Source organism: Scatophagus argus, chromosome 15, assembly GCF_020382885.2.
Source record: "Scatophagus argus isolate fScaArg1 chromosome 15, fScaArg1.pri, whole genome shotgun sequence".
In the NCBI taxonomy this organism is placed as follows: domain Eukaryota; kingdom Metazoa; phylum Chordata; class Actinopteri; family Scatophagidae; genus Scatophagus; species Scatophagus argus.
The window spans coordinates 18,708,430-18,727,853 of NC_058507.1; the positions used below are offsets into that span (position 1 = coordinate 18,708,430).

The 19,424-nt window shown below is 37.8% G+C and overlaps 1 protein-coding gene across 1 annotated transcript in view; it reads right to left on the bottom strand.

The window, feature by feature from the left end:
- The window catches only part of LOC124072261 (leucine-rich repeat and fibronectin type-III domain-containing protein 2), a 117,056-nt gene that overhangs the window by 51,984 nt on the left and 45,648 nt on the right, over window positions 1-19,424 (bottom strand). Inside the window, exon 3 of the mRNA XM_046413512.1 lies at window positions 1,685-1,820. The gene's annotated coding sequence lies outside the window, so the exon portion shown is untranslated. The remainder of the gene's footprint in view (window positions 1-1,684; window positions 1,821-19,424) is intronic.

Here is a 19,424-nt window from a genome sequence, read left to right on the forward strand (position 1 = left end):
GAGAAAGGAAAAGAAGAGTTTGGGGAGATAGCTTAAGACCCTAATCCAACTTTGTAAATCAGAATGCTCTGGGATTTACTGAGTGTTTTTCCTGTTGAAGTGATATATATCATCCAATCATCATGGTTCAGGGAACAAAAATGCTGAACTGAAGACAAACAGAATGGTTTTCAGAAGATTCGGTGAAGAACATTTCACACATTGCAGTGACAAAAAAAATTACATTTTGTCTTAAAGGTCCAGTGTGTGGGACTTAGTCTCATGGTGTAATAACAGATTGCAACCAACTAAGCACCCCTTGTCGCACTCTCCCCTACTGTAAAAATAAATACATAAAAATAATTTAATAAAATAAAAGATGAAAGCCACAGTTTGGTTTGTTTGGGCTACTGTAGAAACATGACTCAGGACGAGGACACGGTCTCTCTGGGGATTTAAAGGGCTCGTCCTAAGGCATTAATAAAAAACACCGCGATTCTTAGTTTAGGGTGATTATGAAAAGATAATAAGTAATATTATATATTCCTTTTCTAAACCTTACACAAAAAGGGATTAAAAAGTTGTTGTTTTTTTTCCCTCACTGCTAAGTATGATGTCAGTATTCATCCATATCTTCCATCAACCATAGGATCCAGTGCTTCATGCTAACTTCAGCATTCACTACATTACTTTATGACTACAGGATTACCCAGTGTAAGACATGTGATCTTTTCAAGGTAAGTGATCTGTCAACAAAATGTCAAACTGTGAACCAAAACAACTCATTTGCATTCATTTTGCATTTGCATTCAACTTCATCGCTACATGACAGAGAGTACAAATGGTCACATTCACAAATTATATAATACATATATATATTATCTTAGAAATTACTGAATTCTGATTTTACTATTTTGAAGGTAGGTCTAGAGCTCTCAAGATGACCTTTTCATAGCTTGTTATTTTTCTAGATTTTGTCTTTGTTTATTTCTTATCTCTGTGACTTAGACTTACAGACGCTACTTTGTGTTGCTTTAAGTTTTAATCTGACTTCGAATGATTCATTTTTTAAATCAACACCATGTTGCTGTCTGTGTGATTTTCCTTTCCCTAAAGTCTTTCCCAAGCACATGTATACATGTAGAAAGCTGATAAGAAACACAGTTACATGTTTACAGTTATGGGCAATAATCTTTTCTTGAATAGAAATCTGTTGGGAGAAATTTGACTTCACTAAAACCCTTCTTTGGTGGTCAAAACCAGGTTTCCTGTATGCAGCTGATGGATGAGTTCTGTTGCTTCTACGTAAAATCAATGAGTAAACTGGCCAGAAAACTGTGTGCTCCATCAGTAATGTGCTTTGCAAATGCTGAAGTAGATGTGGTGTCAAGTGATTCTTTTAAAAACTTGATAACTGTGACCCTAACACTATTGTATATTGCACAAGCAAAGCATTTGAATTATGTACAAATGACACGTGACAAGTCACAGGATTTTGCCTGTGGTAGGATTGTATGTTGATTGTGTGTTGATTGTATGATGGCATCTGTATTTTAGTATCATTTGGTTAGTGAGAACATCTCTTATAGAATCACTGATTATGATACATTGAGGTCACAGACATGTAGTCATGCACATGTATGGATGTTGACATGAGAAAACCATCCTCCTCTTCCAGATATGGACATTATGTTTTGGCACTCACAGTAACAAGATCAGTCGTTCCGTCAGCTCAGGTATCCAAACACATATTGATTCATGCCAAGACAGCTGGGACTGAATCGTACATCAGCTCCTCTTGATAGTTGTCACATTTGTCTCTGTTGGATCTCTGAGGTCACCTAAAAAAGGACAGTTAGCGAAAGGAAGTTATGGGTGATGGTTGCACATATCGCAACAACCTGCAAGCTGTCAAGTTCCATGAAAGAAAAAAAAAAGAAAAAAAAAAAACCTTGGCTTTCAAAGATTCCCTGCTCTTTTTGATTCGGTCTGACACAAGATGTGTCTAGTACCAGAAGCACATGGTTGGCCATGACCACAGTGGAATTAAAACATCAAACATTCAAACTGCACTTTCGAGTGCAGCAGGGAGCAGAAAAACAGTATCTTGGCTTTCGGTTTGGTAATTATACCCTTCTAAGTCTTTGATATCAGTCTGTAGAATTAAAGGTTGGGTAAATTAGTTTGAGGGAAAATATAAAGATAAGAACATCAGGGTTAGACAGAGACAGATTCAAATCCACACTGTTTTCAAACAAGGTTTCAAAGAAGTCCTCTGACAATCTGTTCCTTTGTTAGTTAGTCCTATGAAAGGAGGGAATAGCTGCTGTCTAATAATACAGCATTAATACATCTCATCAAAATTCTGCAATCATGTTAGAGCACATGTCTTCCTAGAACCCACTGCGGCTTCTCATCCTAATGGAAGAAGATAAAAGCAGAGAGCAAGAGAGAAAGGTAGACAGAACAAGGTTTCATAATGTTTATTTTGCTAAAAACTGTGTGTTCTGGCTCCAGGCTGCGCTGGCCGAGGTAAACAAACAAAAGCAATTTTGAAGTCTCAATGCAATTAGTGCTCTCTTTACACAACAATACATCTTTCTGATAAAACAAGGTTCTTCATAGGGTCTGCATCTGCCAGACGGTCATCTTTGCCAAATAAGACTGTTGGGCCAGAACACTGAATGACGCAAAATCCAACTGGCTGAAAGACGCTGCAGTCTTATGGCAATGGACAAGAGAGACAAAACTAAACAGTGTCAGTGTGATACTGTGTCACAGTGGTCTAACATAATGAAAAAGCACCTTGCTTTACCCCTGAGAATGATGGTCCTTTGCACCTTCTCCATTAAAAACCTGACTGTTCATTTGGGGATGTGCAGGGTCTATTGACCCAAATTATGGAAAAGAAAAAAATCTTTGTATGTGTCCCAGTTTTGAGATATCCAGATAAGATACATATATAAGATACAAATTTTAACAGGGACATCTTTGGACAGAAATTTGTGACCATGTTAGAACCAGCAAGTCTGACCTGTGATTCTGTTGAGGTGGTAAAAAGTAGTTGTGATTTGTGAGAGTTGCGGAAAAGAGAATACTGCATTTTTCTACCTTTGTCTGAACTCAATGACCTGTTGTGCAAAAGTTAAGAATTTTAAGTGATAAATCTGCATCTGTTATCATTGTACAATATATACTGTCTGAAAAATATGGAGCTTAACAGTTGTAGCAAAATAACTGGCAAGGACAAAATTGCACTGATGATATCGCAAAAGCTGGGCAAGTAAAAGTAACTGTTTCAAATTGAATGATTTTGAGAGCAGGGCATTTCTGAGTCTCTGTTTATATATAGACAATGACACAGAAGAATTCATTAAATGTACATTTTCATTCCATAAGATAACTCCATGGTTAAGAAAGATGAAGATTCACAGCCTGTCGCAGGAGTTTTTAATAACAATATTCTGAACACAAAGTTCAGAAAGTGGTATATTAATTGCATGATTTTAATGGAATCCATACTGATGGTTATGGGAAAAATTGTAGCTGTTGTAGTGTTTCAGGATTCTCTAGTTGTACCAACATCTTTGCAAATGGCAATATTGTGGCTGGTCGAGAGTTAGTAAAGGAAGCTCGATCTCCATTTTCGGTCAGAAGTATGATGGGAGTTTTGATAAGGCAAAAATGAATCGTTAAAGCAAATTTTTTTTGTTATGTCTTTCACATGCTTATAGTCAGGTAAATTAACATTACTAAACTATGCAAAACAACCATTATATAATCTAATGCACTAAAGTTTATATCAGCCATCTTTATGGAAAGCAGAGCACTAAAATGTAAAAAGAAATGACTGATTTAATAATTGAACCTACAAGCTATATGTCAAAAAGTGAAAATAGCACTTGAAGGACATTATTACAATTGTTACAAAAAAAACCAAAAAACCAAAAAACAGCTCTTAGCTGCTCCAAGGAGATCAATGTATTTGTTTTTTCTAAGATTTATAAGTAGCTAGGGAGAGGCAATGGAGGCAATGGAGAGGCAATGATAAAATTTTCTGTAGAGTTTATGTAAAATTCCTCCTTGTATCAACACCATTAAGATTACATTTATCATTGCTGATTGAAGAAATAGGCCCATTTAAATTTATTTCCTTTAATTCAGCTTTCCTGTTTTGAGAGGACTCTTTATTAGTCCAGACGAAACAGCCTTTAGTGAACACAAAACCAGACCTTTATGAATCATTGGAAAAAAAAAATCTTAGATATAGGCAGTGATTCAAAGGTCTGGAACAAAGCTAAGATGTCCTTGGGGTAAGACGGAAAGAATTATGGGTACGAATAGGACTGCTTGATGCTCTTTTTGAGATTGAAAACTATAAATTAGAATAGACTGAATAGGTTGGGAAGACAATTTGCTCTCTTTGACAAACAATTTCACTTGTTATGTTATGTGACTTCTGCCTCTGTCTCAGTGGCAAGCTGCAGAATATCCTCCTAAAATCCCATTGAAAAGCTCTTTCTGCAATGTGGGGTGTTACTAAGCCACAGAGATTTCCTGACTTCCTTGGTTGTAGCGGTTAGCTGTTGCCAAGTACACCTCTGCTTTGATTCTGGCAGCAACATATGCATAATGAGATTCCAGCGCCTGCATGCAACGTTCCTCAGCTGTGCACATACCCACCTACAGCAGCCTGAGTGCCCACACTGCCTTGTGGTGAACTTTACATTGTTCATGTGCAAACAGGCAAGAAGCTGTGAAAGTTCAGCCAGAAATCAGACAGTTACAATTTCACACTGCATAACTGAGGCGCTGCTGTTGCATGCAGCGTAGGTTATCAACAGCTGTCACTCTAGATTATGGTTGATGTAACAAAGTGAAACATGGCACACTAGAAAGGGGTTTCTCTAACTGCGTATGGACACTGTGTTCCTGTATCACACAGCTTAAAGCAGTAGTTCTCATGTTGTTTTTAATGCACATTTACATCCTGAAGTTATACATGGAGACAACAGGCCTTGAAGGTGATGAATATGTAGATCAAGGACTGTCGACCTTATCATTACGATACGTGAGATACACATTTGACAGTGTGTTTTTAATTCACATCTAGAATACTGCAATACCTCTGCTGTGGGTGCATGCTCATAAATGTCAAATACCTCAGATAAGACATGAACTACTAAGTGCCTAAAAGGAACTTAATTAAGCTGTGTGGTCTCTGAACACTTAATCAATCAAGAATGCATCCTGTCATTTACGTACTCTTTATGAGGTCAATAAAGATGGACGGACAAGGCCAAGAAATCCTTTAAATGCAGAGTGTTAATCTCTGTGTGTCCAGTGTTTACTGTGGATAAATTATGAACAAGACCATGCTGTCAAGATTCCTTCTGTCAGGGTCTGAATTGTATTAAGGATTCATTCACGAGAATACAACAGCATGGGAACAACATCAGCTGCTGAAACGCTGTCAATAACACCTCTACATGCTGACAAAATATATACTGTAAACCAAACACAGATGTGTATGCACACAAATGTCTGCAATACAGTCATTAGGTTTCCATATAAGAAAAGACACAGAACATCAGGTAAATGGAACATACCACCATCACACACACACAAACACACACACACACACACACACACACACACACACACACTCTGTTGCTTCAGATTATAAATTTAGGTCTTGTTAGTCATCTGATCTGAGCCACAGAGAACATATCTGATCCCAAACCAAAGCCACAACTGGACTAGAGAGCAGACTGCAGTGTTTCTCTGAAATCAGATTTTATTTAATCTTGCTGCATATTAGTTACTTCGTGCAACATGCTTTTAAAATAACCAAGGGAATGGTGGTTGATTAGTGGAACCCAGATCCAAATGTAAACTCTTAGTGCTTTCAGGGGAGATAGTGTCTGTATTGAGGAAGCACCCTTTACATTTTATTTCAGAAGCACAACCAAAAGTAACAGGTTTGTATCTCTGGTCAGATACTATTGCCTATGTGTACAAAATATTGACTACCTACCTATGCCAAAACACACATAAAAAGGCTTTAAAATGGTGATTATTATTTTATGTTTACAGCTAAATTTATCAGAACATTCTGCTTTGCTATTTGTAAAGCATTCAGAACATCAGTACTACCAAATTTTCAACTAAAATGTAGATCCAGATCCAGGACATCTTTCTATCTTTACTGGTATCAACCTCCAAAATCCTGCAATGGTTGGACTGCACTATCAAGCTCCTAATATGAGTGAAGCTTCACAAACACTGGATCAAACACTTTCCATCACATAACTTAGAAGTGTCTGTTATTTCACTGTCCCTCAATGGCAAAAATCCACTTGCAAATTTTTTGTTAAGTAACTGTCTTCAAGCCAAAAAACTCAGATGATAAAACTGGAGTCATTTTCTTAGATTTAATAGAAGACATTATACAACTGTTTTCTCAGGCTGAGTACTACTAATCATGATTACTAAATTGACTTTGACATGTGAAATAGTTGCTTTGCCTCTTCAACTTTAATTCAGCAGAGAGAAAGTTCACAGAATGATTCACAAGGCCCTTATTAGTCTGTGGTGCACTTGCAAAGCATTTCGTGAGTGAGAAAATCCATAAATCCAAAGAGTTCCCATTGACTTTGTCTTGTCTTTCACAAGTCTCTGCACAGCCTACATAGTATATACTTTTTCTGACTATTATTACCACATGGATCAAGATCATCAAAGAGCAAGTGTAATGTCCTTCCAAATCACATCCAATCTCTCTCTGCAAACAGACCTGTCATAATAACATGGCAGGTTGCTGAGTATACCATGACATTATCTATCTGGAGGGATTTGAACATGACAACTGAGCTGCAAATGAGGTGTCTCAAAGACTCGAGGTCAGAGAGAATGCTGAACACGTCCCTCTGCCCTCCTCTTGGCGATGTTTTGATCCGAGCACTGGGTGGTGGGACCGGGGCTGTCCCTTTGAATGCTAATGAATGATGTCTTCACATAAGCAGCACTCCCTCAAGTCACCTTACACCTGATGTAAAAGACGACTTTGCACAAACAGTACTTAATATCCGGACATCAAACGACTGGCCTTATGCAAGACCAACATTGTACAATAGTCATTCTCCTAGGCCAGGAAGCCATCGCGAGAGCACATCCTGAATTTACAACACTGTGGTTTGAACTGAACATTTAGCTCGACCCAGTAGACTGAGGTCGCAAGGAAGAAGAAATATGAGCGAACTTAAGTCTCACTGACACAGAGCCCAGTTTCTTTTTCTTACAAACACATTAACACATTACTCAACCACTTACCAACACTCATTTTTAGAATATACACATCATTTGCAAACATGCATACTTCGTGTTATAAGGCTACGTCCACGTACTATTATATCTAAGTTCTGCGACACCTTAAGTAAACCATTAAACATGCTCTTCTGGCTTTCTAAATAATGTTTGTATTTGGCCTACTGTGTTTTTACAGCACTGTAGGCTTTGTGCAGAGGAGGTGAACCTGACCCATTGTTGGCTCTATCTTTAGCTCTGCAGCATCCTCAACACAGCTGGGAGATTCCTTCAGTGGACCTTTGCTACATAATTCATGTGTGTTTGAGAGGATTTAATGTTACCGTAAAACGGCCAGTTCATCATCATCATGGTGTTTAACGGTTGAAACCACTCTCAAATCAAGACCCAGTGTGATGTAAAGCAGTGTGTGTGTGGTCTGCTGGGAGGCTCAATATTTATGGATATATGATATTTAAAATTATTTTACAATTAGCAGTTGCTGACTTATGTCTATGATTGTGAAAATACAAATATTTTTACAGAAGGATCTGCTGGGCACTACAGGACACAGCACTACTACTCTATGAACATTATAGTGCGCAAAGCAAAACTGATGAAAACACACTTAAAATCAGTACATAAATTTTTGGTGTGTGTTTTACCATGAAAAATATAAAGCCATATGGATACTTTTAATTAGCAGCAGATACTAAATGGTCCTTAAAGGCAAACTGCAGCACTGTGAATATCAAATTTACTGCATGTACTCTGCCACAGACTGCTAACTGAACAGCTAGTGTCTTCACGTCATATCCTACACACACGCAGCAGAGTGGAAGAAAACGTTCACAGCAGCTGGAGTTGTAATTACAAGCCTGATTTGTAATTATAAGTTTGAGATATCGGTTATTTCTAACACATAATATCTCCCACCACGATAAGAAGTAATGTAGTGTCAACAAACTGCTAGCACTTAGATTTAATCCAAAAGTAATTTCTGATTGAACAACTGATTCAGCTAATCTAAAAGGAGCTTACACTGTTTTGTCTGCATTCACATGTTACAAGGCTAGTATGGCTAATCACCTTTGAATGATGCATGCGCTCCCAAAATGGATTAACAGAAAGTTTTCTCATTGTTACCATTCTGCCAACATTGCTGTGTTTCTTCTCTTATTTCCTGAAGGCAGGGTGCTGGTCCTGCACCTCTTGGGCATTATGTTTATGCTTACTAGGCTATTTCTTTTGGCATAAACATCTGCCTTAAAAAGGCATAAAATTAAGCTATTACTATTTCACATTTGTAACAAATTGCCAGCCAGTGTGAAACTTTTACCACTTTTTTCTCAACTTTATTTCTGTCGTTGTTACAGCCTTTGTAGGGACAGAAGTTCTCAGACTGCGTGACTGGAAACAGTCAGTTTGCACCTCTAATAGCATGAGTTAGAAACATTACAGAGAGCTGCAAGACAGTAAGAGACCTATAGTGTGTCATAGCATGCTGTTTAAAACCCCGGCAGGATGATGCATCTAAGAGATGAGGCAGTGTATTTATAGTCTTATTTGCATGCAAGATATATGATGAAGCTGCATACAGTAATTGACTGTGTAAGTTGAGCCCTCCAGTGCCGAACACAAGATAGAATATTTCAGCTCATGACAAGTACACAAGGGGGTGATGCATTATGTATGCAAGGGTAATAACACATTTTAAATTTAAGAACTCTTTGTTGTTGTAAAATCTGTTTTGGGAGAATATTGGGATGAGGCTCACATAAAGAGCCTTGGCCTGAAGCTCATGTTTGTCTCCTGTCAGGTTTTAATGTACCCGCTTATGCATGCAGGGCGTAAATGGTGGGCTAGCTGGATTACATCCAAAGCAGACTTCGAAAACAAGCTTAATATGACATCATTTTATCTCGCATCATACAGCCATGCAAAGCTGCTGTGCATTATCTTCCCTGTTTACACAAAGTGATAGGCATTTCCCTGCAAAAGACTGTGGATTAGTTTTACACCATTTCTCCTCACTCCACCTCCAAATGTGCGTAACATTTATTTAGTTACAACATCTCTCCCTTTTTATGTTTAAACATTTCTCAAGAAGTTCTTGGTAAATCTTCAAGTACATTTGCCTCAGCAGAAGGACAATTCATGCGTGTAGGTGGTGTTGCAGAGGTGATACTGCTCTCCTGCAGCAAGGGGTCAGTCCTTGACGACAAAGGATGGCATTTTAAAAGGTCAGTCCATAGAGTATGAATACATGGTAACTAGTCTTTCTTTTAATCTCCGCTTCTGGCACACAGTCTCTTTTGTTCTTCCTTCTTCTGGCAAATAGCCACTGGGTCAAAACTGTGAATATAATATGCAAATCAATAAACAACCATGTTCTCGTGATGTTGTTTTGACGGTTGCATTTTCCTGTTCACGCTTCAGATTTGGAAAACATCTTTGAATTATTAAAACATATTTGATGAAACGTTTGTCTGATGCCGGAAGTTTAAAAGCATCACTTGGCTACAAACAGGGTATGAATGAATCATTTGGATTGTTTGAACAGCACTCACATAGAAAGCTAATTCATTTGTCATCAAGACAGATTTTAATTAACATCAGGACATTTTTATCTAAGGCTAAGGCTTATTAACTCAAAGGCCATTTATTGTCCATTAAAAAAAAAAATAGGGTATAATTAAGGTTAAGTCTTGTCAAGATTAATGATTTAGTGTAAGATGAGTAATGGAGGGAGTGGCTCTAGTTGGTTTGCAATAATGATGCTATCTTGTAAGCAAGGCTGCTGAAGCCTGTAGACAGATCTTGGTTGCTAAGTGCTTCAGTGTGACAGTCAGCCACCAGACTCTACTACTTCCTGTCAGGGTTAATCACAGATTATGAGGGGAGTTGTCACATTCTGATGTTGACATCTGAAAACACTGAAAATGCCTCATTTAACATTACTACAGAGGTTCAAAGCATTTCCAACCCTTTATTTATTTATTTATTATATGTTTTATATTGGCAATGGCTGAAAATGTTTGATGGATGGGCTAATATCAATTGGAAATCCTATTTTTGCAAACTTCCTGGGAAAAAATTTTGTACCTTGCTGCAGTGATGCAGAAGTGTACTTAGGATGTGTTCAGTGCATCTTGACATCACTGTCGGGCTTGGGCTGTTGAACTAAATCGCAAGTAGACAACTCTGAGTTCAATGTTGTGACAAACCGACACTTTTTACAGAAAAGAAACAACATATTGCATTTAATGCTAGGTTTACAGGAAGGTGCAACCGATTAAGAATTTGCCATAGCTGTTTCACAAAGGAAGAACTCAATATTCCTCCTAACTTGACAACTCCTGAAATTGTGTAAGGGAGTCTGGGCAAATTGTGATTACTGGTTCTCTGGTGATATTGGTTTAAATGGACAGCGTGTTCACAATAAACTGCTGCTTATTTTGGCAAGTAACAGAGTCCAAACTTTTCATTTGTATTACACTGAGCCAAATGGAAATCAGATTGGGTGTAATCTGTTACGCCTGTTGTGTCTCCTTGTTGTTTCACAGTGAGTAGGTGGTCCTTCACTGAGGCCCAGGACACATTCGTGTACACACGGCTAAAAGAATATGGTCATACAACATATATATGGACTTTATTCTTGAATTCAGGTGTGGTATGGGGCTGTTTTCCAGGGGTTGGGCTTGGCCCCTTACTTCCAGTGAAGGGAAATCTTAATGCTTCAGCATACCAAGACATTTCGGTCATTTTGTTTTGCTTCCAAATTTTGGCGACAGTTTTGGGGAAGGCCCTTTTCTATTCCAGCATGTCTGTGCCACAGTGCACAAAGCAAAGGTCCATAAAGACATGGCTGGATGAGTTTAGTGTGGAAGAACTTGACTGGCCCACACAGAGTCCTGATCTCAACCCCATCCAACACCTTTGGGATGAACTGGAACAGAGATTGTGAGCCAGGCCTTTTCGTCCAACATCAGTGTCTGACCTCACAAGTTCTCTACTGTATGAATAGGCAAAATTTCCCACAAAAACATTCCAAAATATTGTGGAAAGCCTTCCCAGAAGAGTGGAAGCTGTTACAGCTGCAAAGTTGTCTGTGTATTTAGAATCTGATGTCACTGAAGTCCCTGTTGATTTAATGTCCAGGTGTCCCAGTACCTTTGTCCATAAAGTGTATGTGGCCAAGACCACCTTCAGATGTGATTGGATCTCAAATGTGTCCTCAGTATGCCTTGATAACTCAAGATGCATGTTAATACCAGGTGTAAACATGGCCTTGGATCATATAAGTGACTTAAGGTTTGGAATATTGGACAACTGAATTTTTCATTTGAATTTGTGTTTTGAGAGTTCAGTGTATTCATTTCAATTCAGTAATCGGAATCTAAAAGATCATATCTTCGCTAGCTGAAGTTTCAGTTGATGAAGGATAAAGGATGGGGGTGCTCTGTAGACAGGATTGGTATTCAAGTTCTGTATGATGTGTATATTTTCTTATGAGAAATCTAAATAAAATCTTACTAAACAAATAAAAATAAATAAAACATAGGCAAAGTAAAATGGTCTCTGAATTATTATATTTCACAGTTACACACTGAGTGGCCCATCACATTAAAATCTCTGCTTCTATAATTCCCTCAACACTTGTAGGTTTGCCTGCCTTTTGTGAAGTGATTTGTAACAACAGACAAGGTTAATGGAGCTGGTCAGTGAACCTGCTTTATTTAAATGGATAGCCATCGTATGTCACAACCTTGCATTAGTGGAGGCGTTAAATATACATCCCTAAAGCTGTGGCTATTGACAGACACAGATGGACAATCTTACAACAAAATATAGATTGTGCATTGGTGTTAGAACAAAAAATGGACATAACACCAGGAAATTCTTTGTGCTTGCATTCTCTCCCTCCACATGGAAACATGCTTGAAGATTTTTTGAGCCAGGTACAGAGCTGAGGAGAAACAATTAAAGGTTTCAGGCTGCTAGTGATAATGACTTTACCTCTGACTCCCTGGTAATTATGTTGTCTTTACTTGATTGGGTTTCTTTTTTTTTGCCAAACACTTGACATCATTATTAGTATTTCTGTGTGCCAAGTAGAAGTGGGTGATACGGCTATGTAATTCACATCACAGTGATGTTATATATCATGATACAGTAATTTTTCTGTTAATTCAATTGAGAAGTAGTTTGTACTGAGTCCAAACCATGTCCACATGACAGGTGTCATACTGCTTACCACACTGCCTCATGTTCAGTTGGTTGGGACGTCTCCTGCTCTGTATTTACAATTTCCCTCTCCTCCTCCCCCTTGTTTTCTTGTCACATGTCTTTTGCAGTGGTTGGTAAACCAGAAGTGTGGTAAGCAGTCCTGCTGCCAGGCAGGAGATCACAAGATCGTGTGAGAATAAGAGGTTATATTATAATGTACTTTGTATAATAACAAAAGTTATTAAAATTAAATAACATTATTATAATATATTATTAAAGTGTTAACTGAGGGTTTTATGTTTGTGAAAGCATCCTGTGGAAGTCTTAATTTAGTTACATCAATTATCAGTTCTTCATAAACAATCATGATAAAGAAAGCTTTGCTGCAGTTAGGTCTTCCACACCCAAGCAGCCACAAACTGAGAAAATGAGTACCTAACTCTGAAAATTCCCATCAGAACAGGAAATATAATCCAGGAAGGTAAAAGTTGTTTTATCAGCAAAATGAACCAAAATTTTCTAACCTGACTTTACCCAGTGTTTATCCAGACATGCTTTCATGGCAGAGGTAATGACTAATAACGATGCTACCTGTACCTGGATATGCTCAGCCTCTCTTAAAACTCGTCTAACCCTGGCGGTGTTGGACGTTTGAACATGATCCCCTTTTTGTTGAGCCTCCTTTATAACTTTATGTGGCGTGTTGGTTTTAAATGTCTGAAGAGGTCACTCTTGCTGTGTTTCACTTTCTTGTCACCAATAGTGCCACTTGCTGTAGTTTTATGTCATTCTTTATTCTGTCACTAATTTGATAGTATGCGACTGATCAAACTGTATTAAGATTACCTTTTAAACAAATTTGCACATCAACAGATATGTTTGTAAAAAAAAAAGTATTAAACTTAACAAATGAACCAAAAATCTGCTAATAAATGTGCCACAACCCTGAAAGAGATGTCAGTCATTTACTGTTTGTTCAAATGTTGTATGTGGATATTTATAGGCTGAATTGCAAATTGCATTATGTAAAACAAAATTCATTGAAATAAATCCCTGATCATCGACTGTAACAAACTGCCGAGGAACTGCTCTGTGTGTGTCGTATCTGATTAACTTCTTGAAAACATATATAAAATATTCAGTGAAATATTCACAATGCTGTCAGTCAGTGGATTGTGACTCGATTGCTTTCATTCTCTTTGATGAAACTGATATTTGTAATTAATATGCTACAAACAGAGGTACAAAAATACCAGAAACACCCCAGAGACACATGAGTGAAGAAACAAGACGGGTTCTATATGATGCTTACTGTATGCATCAGCTCCTCTGAAGTGCCAAATGAAAAGTTGTTCCACATTTTTATGATGTGGGACTGTTGTCTGGCAGTATAATATAAGCCATCAGGTAATTAGTTGGAGAAAAGCACATTCATCTATTAATAGCTCCTTTGATCAATAAAATATGAAAAGCTTTGTCAGCAGTCATTCAGTCGCATTCTAAATGCAGTTTTTCTTTTTTGTTTGATTACTGCTACTGGAAAATGGATTTCTACTTGATTTTCTCCACATTTATGAGTAATTATGTGCACATCACAAATGATGCAGTGCTGCAGAAAGAGTCAGCAGTCTTTAAATACTGAAATTTTATGAAACTCCTTCATGAATTTAATGCAAAATGTCAAGGCTTAGTTCTTCTTGTGTTTAGTCTCAAATCCAATAGAGTTTCATGTGAGGCACAACCTCAGATCACTGACAGTGATACTAAATGGTCACCTGTTGTGTTGAGCAGTCTTTTTAAAATAATTTTCACTGTTGAGAATTGCTGTGCGTCATTAAACTCAGACTACGATTTCAGATAATAATGTACTGTATTCATCTGTAAGTCATTTGCTGATAACATAATCTTTGCAATTAACCTAACTAGGAGTCTGAGAGGGAAATTAAGGGAAAACAGAAGAAGTCATGTTATTCCCACTGCAATAGTTATCATAATACAGACTCCCATGAAGCTTTTTTGCTGAATGTTTTTCTAAGATGACATGCAATGTCAGTGTATGCCCCCGACTTAAGACTGATTGCAATTTGCAATTATTTCCATCCACTCATTTTCTATATTCCATCTATATTGAATAATCTGGTATGATTGATGGCCCACAACTACCTTAACAAAGATTATCTCAATGTAAACATGTGAATTAGTTTAATATCATCAGATTAAACAGCTGTTTGATGAAACCCAAATACAGCTCCATGTACATTAACCGTTACTGTTAATTAAAGTGTGCTAGATACACATGCTAAAATTTCCAGGTGGCTGCTGTATATGACTGTATGCTGAATTTTCCTTCAATTGTTTGACACTCTTGAATAAAGGTTAACTCTGAGATTTTTTTTGATCTAATTTCACATTCTGTTCGGGTCTTTGATAAGGTGATGGCTTGGGGTGATTGTGAGCTGTGGCTTGAAATGCATTTAGGGGTCAGTGTGATATCCATCTTGCTTGTCAGAGATAATGTTACCTTTTCCACTTTTCCAGTTAAGGATAACTAATTTAACAAACTGGTTTACCTTTCATACCATTATGTCATCATGTCTTCCCTGAGGGTTAAATTAATGCTTCAGCTGCAAAAGAGAAAATACTGAGATCATTCATAGATAATTTACTACAATGGAAACTGTATTGAAATGAAATTTGATTCCCATTTTTGACAAGAGCATTAACGACAACACTGAGCCATTTGGAATAATGGAGCCACCTGGATATTTTCAGTACATCAGTCTGAAATGATTTGGCTCTTCTCTAAAGTTTGAAATGCATCCTCACTTAACATCTTGGCAGCCTGCATCCTTGTCTGGCAAAGGCTGATGAGATGACAAAATGAATGTTTGATGATAATTGTCATTCAGGTTGAAGTTTGATAAGTAATCATGCCACTTTGTTGCTCTTCTTCACCGATATATATTTATTTTTTGGATGCATGAAAATAAATATCAATATTCAGAGTGTACTGACAACGTGACTGTTGAAAATACTTCATATTAGCATTAAAGTAACTTGTGCATGATCTTTTTGCTGTGTCACCCCGGTGTGTGGATGCTAGATTTGTTAAATAAGTTGCTCTTCAACAAAAACTATACTGCATAATGCAAATGCCTGTCTCAAAATTATAAGGAATTTGTAAGCCGTAAATAGGTGAACTTAGGAGTTTTTAAGCATTACTGTTGCTGTCCTCTATAACCACCTCATGTATAAGTTCTCCAGATGCCTCCCCCACATTTTTCAGTCAGTTTACTCCTATTTCTCTGAATGACCTCGCTGATATTGTTTCACACATGCACCTACCTCCCAGTGGCCTTGACACTCTACCACTCTTGTCTTCTCTCAGCTGTAAATGAGTTTCTGTCCTCGGGTTTAATCTCAGCCTGTTTCAAGCAAGGCTGTATTCAGCCCCTTTTTAAAGAAACCTGGCCTTTACACAATACTCCCCCGTAATTGCATATGAGTCTCTAAATTACCCTTTGTCTCAAAAATCACTGAAACTACCTTTGCTGAACACCCACTGTAAATAGTAGAAGCTAATAACATTTTGGATCCATTTCAGTCTTTGATCAAACACAACATCAAAATTTCCAGTAGATGGGGTTTTTGTTCTTGCTAAATGTCTGGGGTATGGACTAATATTCCTTAAAACTAGGTCTGAGCCAATGACAAACATTTGTGTTTTGTCTGTATTCAGCTGTAAAAAACAAACAGATAAACAGAAAAAAACAAAAGAAACAAACAAAAATGCAGCCACCTCCAGTCTTTAATAGCAGTAAAGCATCAATGTAGAGTATTCAGATTTTTAAACCTGTCAGATTGAAATTAAAAAAAATGTCATGTGCATGACAATGATAGGCAACAGTCCTAAACTAATAATATGTCCAAGGAGAGCACATACAAGCTGAACAAGATGGGACCAAGGACTGATCCTTGTGGGACCCCGCATGCCATATGTGCTGACACTATGACAAAATTTAAAAGAAAAATATCTGTAAGTTATAACAAAGACCATCTGAGGGCAGTCCCATCAATTCTGACCCAGTACTTTAGTCTATCTAGCAAGATGTTATGATTCACAGTGTCAAAATTCAAAGGCTGCAGACAAGTGTAACAATACTAGAATGGAATACTGAAGAGCATGTATTACCTCCATTCCGGCCCACTTACATTGTCTTCCTGTACATCGCCTGATCACATTCAAAGCCTTCAATGGCATGGCACCATCTTGTATTTCAGACCTTAAAACTGCACTAAGACTACTTCCTTATGGCTCACAACAAAAGGGGTAGTTTTATGATTTTCCAATACTATAGAATCTGTCTGTATCACATTTTGAAAAACTTTCAAAAGGCTACTTGTATAGGTTGGTTTTCTCATGAGGTTGCTTTTTGGGATCCATTTTGGTTTCTGGTCTTTTATGCGTTTTTATTATTACTTGTAGCATTTTGTAACTGATGTTTTGAAAAGTGCTATATGAGTAAAATGTACTTATTAATTCCTTACTTGTATTATATAAGTATACCGCAGAAATAAGACTGTAAACCACTGGTTTATTTATTACAAGTACTTTCTTCCAGGTATCCAGTTAGTTAATCTGTGACAATATGGGATTCGGTTTGTCTCTTTTTTCTCATCCCTCCTGTGTTTCTTCATCTATCAAATAAAAACAATCGTATATACCACTTCATTAAATCACCGCCTACTGCAGCACAAATAAAAGTACTTCTTTGTAGCATGTAACATGGTGAAGCCCCAGGTACTGTCTCACTACTCAGAACTTCAATTTCTCAACCGTAATGACGCAAGCATGAGAAACAACACCCTTGACGACAGGAAACTTCATCCACACGTGAGGCAGGTGAACAGGACGCACAAATCAGGTAGCTCTCAGGGGTGAACAGCTAATATACCGGAGCACGTGGGCCATTGAAGGATTTCTGAAGAAAGGGCTGATGTGATCCTGCTCTCGAAACGTCATCCCTAGGGCTTGTGTTACCGTTCATCAACCATGGTGACAGTTTTGGGACAAGTTCATAAACAGCTGCTGTAGGAGGCTGAGCTATTCAGGGATCTCACCATCCAGACTTTTTCTGATCAAAGCTCAGTCAGAGAAGGAAAAAAGAATAAGCATTTAGCTGCACAGAAGATTCTCTGCTATAGTTTCATCAGCCAATTCTAATACCATCTGCACGACTGTGGCATACAGCAGACTTTGTTTGACTGTCAAGTATAGTTTTGTTCTGTGAACTGAATTTGTTTATGTAATGTTTAAAGCATATCATATATTTCTCCATATCCTTTTCACATATCTCTGAGGAAAGGCTTCCAAGCACACCCACTCTCAAAAGATAACTGTAGAGGAAACAATGCATCTCTACATTATTCAAAAAACTGACGGCACATCACTTTCATTGTATTGGCCAGCTATGCCCAGCAGTTCTATTTTCTTCCTGTAACAAAATTTATCTTTGCGGGTCCTGAACGAGTCAGTTGATACAACAGAGAAGTGACACTAACCAACATCTGCCCAATGTCTCTTGAAATGACATTCATATTGGACAATTTTGTCCATTTTGCACAGTGCATGTCCAGTTCTTGCTATCAGTGGCAGTGCAGGGAGTGGTGCATCCTTTGTTTAGTGAAGATGTCATTTTTTAACCATAACCTGAATCTTTTCCAAACTTTAACTTCGACTAGCCATAATCCAGTCAGTCACCTCACATGGAGTGTGATATTATACAAATGCAATGCTTTGGACTCGTCACTAACCCCCAGGAAATGTCAGCACACAGTGGGGATAATAATAACTTTCCCCATTGGAGAATATTCACCATGCAGGTGGATGTTTGGGTAGAAGTGGGACTTCAGGACTTCAGGAGTGGTGGCAGCAGCAACAATTTCAAGCAAGCATGTTAATAGTGCTGTAACGTACAGAGACAGCAGGCATGGCAGCTTGATGAGTGAGATGGCTGAAATATGGCATCATAATCAAAATGGTGCTTTATGTATTGCATCGAGAAGGGGGTTTCATTAAAAGTAGCAGCAGTCTCGTACGGACTGCCCAAATTACGGTGTTAGTAGGTTATGCTTCATTTCATTTGCCATAATTATGACCCTTTTTCCACCGTCATAGCTTCCATTTACAGATATTGCAGAAAGAAATTCTAAAAAAAACATTTTGGAACCGTTGTTATTGAACATAAAGACAATTCTGATTTTGCAGAATTGTCCAATATCAACACTTTGTCTCTCAGTTGGATTGCCATTATCCATGATATGTTGTTACGATCCTCTTCTGTACAAGTGTTTCTTGGATTACTGCACAAAGTGAAACGAAATAGTCCTGATGATGCCACCATTCAAATAATGTAAGTAACCAAAACAAATGTCTATTTTTTTCCAACAGCAATCTGCACTGCCACCAAACAGGCAAACAGCATTTACCATCTAAATCCTCAGGCTCACCAACGTCAGCCTCTCAGTAGCAATCAAGTCTTTCATGCTCCCCAAAACACACTTGAATGAGTGCCATATCATTTTATTTTATTTGGGAAAATGCATTCTCCGCCGATCTGCGTATTCAACAAAGTTATGATTTCAAAAGAGTAAAAACTGAAAGAAAAAAAAATTCTAAACAACCCTCTAATCAAATGGCCTCAGCTTATTACTATGTAATACAATCAGTGCACAGAGACCTAGGCTCCACTTACTCAATATGTTGAGGAGTGACATATTGAGATCACATCAATATTCCATTGGCTATTATTAAAATTCATATTACTGAGGATGGAGTGTGTGTGTGATGGGGATGCACTGCAGGAAGGGCTTTACTTGGCACATCAATTAGTATGACTGAATACTTGTCC